The 5,691-nt window shown below is 47.4% G+C and overlaps 1 pseudogene; it reads right to left on the bottom strand.

Annotated features, from left to right (window-relative positions):
* LOC102427079 overlaps nucleotides 1–4,682 on the bottom strand; it is a 79,206-nt pseudogene extending 74,524 nt beyond the window's left edge.
* Nucleotides 4,683–5,691: the final 1,009 nt, after the last annotated feature.

Raw genomic sequence — 5,691 nt, 5'->3', positions numbered from 1 at the left:
CAAGAGACATATGAGAAAATGCTCAAAGGCGCTAATCATCCGAGAGATGCAAATCAACACGACAAGCTGGTACCATCTCACACCTTGTCGGGATGGCTGCCATGAACAAATGACAAGAACTGGAGAAGATGTGGAGAAAGGGAACCCTAGTACTCTGCAGGTGGGAATGCAGACTGGTGCAGCCACTGTGGAAAACAGTATGGAGTTTCCTAAAAAATTAAATATGGATCTGCCATTTGACCCAGGAATCCCACTTCTATGAATATCTCCTTAGAAATTCTGAAACACCAATCAGAAACAATGTAGGCACCCCTATGTTCATAGCAGCACAATTTACAATAGCTAAGATCTGAAAACAGCCCAAGTGCCCATCAGTAGATGAGTGGATAAAAAAGCTGTGGTACATTTAGACCATGGAATACTATGCAGCAGTAAAAAAGAAGAATCTCTTACCCATTGAGACAGCATGGAGGGATCTGGAGAGTATTATTCTAAGTGAAATAAGTCACTCAGAGAAAGACAAGTATCACATGAACTCACCGTTATGTGGAATCTAAGTAACAAAAAATAAACTGATAAAAGGAGTGGATCCAGAGACATGGAAGAGAGTGTGGAATCTCAGGGGAAAGGCGGGGGAGAGTGGGTGGGTGGAATGTAATCAACCAAAGACCTTGCATGCATATATGCATAACCCATGGACACAGACAATAGGGTGCTGAACACCTAGGGTGGGGGGCAATGCGGAGGGGGCCAGGAGACAGCTGTCGGGGGTCAATGGGGGGAAAAAGGCGACATGTAATACTTTCAACAATAAAGAATAATTTTTTTAAAAAAGGAAGTACAGCCCTAGCTGGTTTGGCTCAGTGGATAGAGTATCAGCCTAAGGACTAGAGGGTCCCAAGTTCAATTCTGGTCAAGGGCACATGCCTGGAGTTAAGGGCTCGATCCTCAGTAGGGGGCATGCAGGAGTCAGCCAATCAATGATTTTCTCTCATCATTGATGTTTCTATCTCTCTTTTCCTCTCTGAAATAAATAAAAATATTTTTTTAAAAAAAGGAAATACAAATTGGTAGTTACAAAATAGGGGGATATAAGGTACAGCACAGGAAATATCCTATCCTATATATCCTATATAATAAAACCCTAATATGCAAATCAACCAAATGGTAGACTGACTGGTTGCTATGACGCCCACTGAATACCAGTTGGTACAGGCTCAACGTAGGACATGCCCTCTGGTGGTCAGTGGGATCCCACAGCGGGAGCAGCACTCAGCCAGAAGCCGGGCTAACAGCTGGCAAGTGCACGGGCAGTGGCGGAAGCCTCTCCTGCCTCTGTGTCAGAGTTAAGGACCCCTCAGGGATGTTGAGTTGGGCCTAAGCCGGCAGGCGGACATCCCCAAAGGGGTCCCAGACTGTGAGAGGGGGCAGACTGAGCTGAGGGAACCCCGCCAACCCCCCAGTGCATGAATGTCATGCACTGGGCCTCTAGTAGTCTATAATATTCTATTAACTATGTGTGGTATCTGATGGGTATTAGACTTTGTAAGTTATGTACATGTCTATTCATTATGGTGACACCAGAAACTAATACGTAGTGTCAACTTATTGGGGGAAAAAAAACAGTTTGGCTCAGTGAACAGAGCAACAGCCTCTGGACTAAAGGGTCCCAGGTTTGATTCTGGTCAAGGGCACACACCTTGGATGCAACTACCCCTCGCTGGCCTGAGCACTGGTCAGGGTACGTACAGGAGGCCATCAGTGACGTGTTTCTCTCACATCGATATTACTCTCTGTCTTTCCCTTTCTCTTCCACTTTCTCAAAAAATCAATGAAAAATAAATTTTTTTAAAGAAAATGGTGCAAACACACACACACACACAGAGAGAAATATTATTGCATTATTCAGCCATTAGAAAAAGAAATTCTGCCCTAGCCGGTTTGGCTCAGTCGATAGAGCGTCGGCCTGCGGACTAAGCAGTCCTGGGTTTGATTCTGGTCAAGGGCATGGACCTTGGTTGTGGGCACATCCCCAATAGGAGGTGTGCAGGAGGCAGCTGATCGATGTTTCTCTCTCATTGATGTTTCTACCTATTCTTCTCCCTTCTTCTCTGTAAAAAAAATCAATAAAAAAAATTTTAAAAAGAAAAAGAAATTATGCTACTTGTAACAACACATTCATGGACCTTAGGGCAGGATGCTTTGTGAAATAAGTCAGAAAAAGAGAAATACCACGTGTTCGCACTTATCTGTGGAACCTTTAAAAAAGAAACTCCATAGATACAGAGCACAGACTGATGGTTGTTAGAGGTTGCAGTGTGATGAATTGAATGTCATTAAAAAATGTTAACAAGGATGCGGTCAAGGATAGGTAACCAGGCATAACTCCAAGTCTCCCACTCCCAGACATCGGCGTCAAGGTCCTGATTAGAGCCTTGTAACTGTAAATCAAGGATGTTTGTGGTTTCTGGGAATAAAAGCTCCCGGAACACAAAGCTCACTGCTGTTACAGGAGGGACCTGTGGCAAACGCTGGCCAGTTCAATAAATCCTCGCTTGCTGTTTAAGACTTAATTGAAGTTGGTGGTCTTATTCTCGCGAATGTTGGTCCACAACAGCAGGAGTGGTGTACGGGAGTGAGGTGGGGGTTAAATGGATGAACGTTATCAAAAAGCACAAACTTCCAGTTATAAAATAAGTCTTGGAAATGCAGCTTACACCATGGCACGGTGAATGCAGTTATTAATACTATATTTCAGATTGAAAAGTTGCTAACAGTAACTCTTAAAAGTTCTCTTTACAAGAAAAAAATATTCTGTAAGTATGTATGATGACAGATGCTAACTAGACTTATTGCAATGATCACTTCACCACACATACAAATATCAAATCATTATGATGTACATCTTAAACTAATATAATGTTGTATGTCAACTGTAACTTAATGAAAAATAAAATCCCTTCTATAAAAAAGATTACAGTCGATTTGAAAAACTGCAATCCCTAGTGATGTCATACCCATCACAATGTCACAGGGAAATGCATTACTCAGATGTTTATGATGATGCTGGTGTAAACAAGCTTCCTGTGCTGCCAGTCCTATGAAAGTCCAGCACACACAGTTACGCTCACTACATAGAATACTTGATGATGAGACACTGGTTTATGCATTTGCTATACTATCCTCTTTATCTTTGTGTGCTTTCTACTTAGTGACAGAAAACTTTGCTGTGAAGCAGTATGCTGTTTTATGTGGGCAGCAGCCTCACAGGTCTTGTGTTGACTGTGCCTTTTGATTGCATCATTGCCTCCTGGGCTTGATTGAATCTGTTTTTTGTAAATTTCCTGGGCCTAAGTGTACAGTGTGATAAAGTCTACAGTCGGGTACAGTAATGTCCTAGTCCTTCATATTCACTCACCGATCACTGACTCCTGCAGAGCAGCCTCCAGTCCTGGAGCCCATTCAGGGTCAGTGCCCCACACGGATGTACCATTTCCTATCTTGCACACCACATTTTTACTGCACCTTTTCATAAATGCTTCCTACCACTGCATTACAATTGCCTACAGCATTCAGTACAGTAGCATGTTGTACAGGTTTGTTGCCTAGAACCCACAGGCTACACCATATGGCCTAGGTGTGTAGCAGGCTACACCATGCAGGTTTGTAAGAGAACTGAAAACAACAAAACTGCCTCAGGATGTCCTCCCCAGGTTCAGGGGTGCATGACTGTATGTAACTGCAGTTTCACCTCTCCCAGGAGTAAAATTTTAACCAATCACTCTGCAACTTGCTGTTCAACACTAATCTGTCTAAAGACTCCTGCTGTTCCTTCCCCTAAGGAAGGGTGACCCTGCCTGAAGCAATCCCCTCTTTTCTTTCACTGATAACCTCTCAAAGCCACTTCCTTTCTGCCAATTGTAAACGCCTTCCATTGTGAACAGCTGCTCTGAGATTATATTTACTGGATGGGATGAGGCCCTTTTCATGAATGGGGAATCAAGCCAGTTAGATCTTCCAGCTTACTCAGCAGAAGTTTGTTTTTAACCATTTGAAAAGCACCACAAAACAAATAGCTGATAAAGATGCTGTGACTCAGAGAAGGGAAGTTGGCGTTTAGGATTCGGGGGAGAGACTGGAAATGCAGGCACTTGTTGCAGAGCTAGGCCTGGGGGACAGGATGCACTTGAGAGCCTGCTCCACAAACATCTAAACTCAGGAGAAAACGGGGTCCTTCTGGGGAGAAAGGAGGGACAGGGGGCCCCACAGACCACAGCTCCTCCCATGCACGAACCGCGGGGACCGAGTCACCATTGTCCCCAATGACCTTCCACGTGGTCACCGCACCGACTGCGGAGCCCCGGGGATGAAGGTGCAGAGCTGCCCAGACACGCTCCGAAGCCCAAGGCCCTGCCGCGGGGACAAACTGGACGCCCGGGTCCCGCCTGGACCCCACCCTGCGAGCCCGAGGGGCCTGCAGTTTCAGCGGAGCCCCCGGCGCCTCGGGTCCGCAGGCTCCGGACCTGACCGTGGAGAGACGGTCCCGCCACGGCGGCTCCACCCGCCCCTCCTCCCCGTCCCCGCGCCCGGCCGCACACTCACCATTTCTAGTTCCTGGGCCTCCCGAGTCCCGCCTGCAGCTCCCAGCACCTTACAGATCGCAGATGAGGACAGAACAAGGGAGATGCGACCCCAGTGCAGCTGAAGGGAGAGGAACAAAAGGGTGGAAACAGAGCTTAGCCCCGCCCGCCCCCACCATTACTCATAGGACGCACACTTTGCACGACATCGCCCCCTAGCGCCTGAGAGGCACAGGCCTGAGCCCAAAGCAGCCAGATCTCCTGTCCAGGGACCTTTGCACTGAGAGGCAGCGCTGAGAGTCCCCAGGGAACAGTGGTCCTTCCTTGCAAACACACACACTGAAAAGGCACCTAAGGAATCTGGCTCCATTTTCATCTTTGTTGACAACTGGAGTCTGACGTGTGGATTTACAAAAAGGTGCACAGGCTCAGGGACCAGGGATGCCTTAGGTTGGTATCCTTCCAGAACTACAGCCAGATTCCCAAAAACAGCATTGAAACCAGTAACAAGCCATCATTTCAGCGTGAAAGTGACTTCTGTGCATTTAGAATGTTTAACTTTGGAAAATGTTTTTCACATGAAAAAATGTGTTCCCACTGGTGATTCAGTCATGCTCCTCTGAGGCCATGAGCCACCCCTTCCTTGTGGTTGTCTTGTGGGCAGTTCCACAGACCTACCCAGAGCAGGGAGATGGGCCAGGCACAGAGGTCACCAGGGTGGAAGGCCCAGGTGTCCAGCAATGGGCAACCAATTGTAGGGTGGGGCCTGGTCCCCAGGGTGACTGTTCCTCCTCTAGCTCCAGGCCCAGATAAGCAGCAAAATGCCAGGGCTTGACATCAGGACCAGCTGCATTGAATAATGACCCCCGCTCTGTGCCAGCCAATCCATCAGTGGAGGCCACATCCCTGAATGGACACACCTGGAAAGCTACAGAATATTCCATTCAGCTCTTCCCCTGGGACCTCCCCTGAAATCTCCACCCTTAAAACCTTTAGGAAGGAGGACCCAGTGCGCTCTCCCTCCCTGGAGCACACCTGTACCTTCCCCTTCCCCTCCTTCTCCTCCTCCCCCAGGCAGGTTACCATTAGCTTGCACTCCCAAGCTCCAAGG

The sequence above is a fragment of the Myotis lucifugus genome, unplaced genomic scaffold (assembly GCF_000147115.1).
Source record: "Myotis lucifugus unplaced genomic scaffold, Myoluc2.0 scaffold_462, whole genome shotgun sequence".
NCBI classification, from domain to species: Eukaryota; Metazoa; Chordata; class Mammalia; order Chiroptera; family Vespertilionidae; genus Myotis; species Myotis lucifugus.
This window is presented reverse-complemented; position numbering and strand designations above follow the sequence as displayed.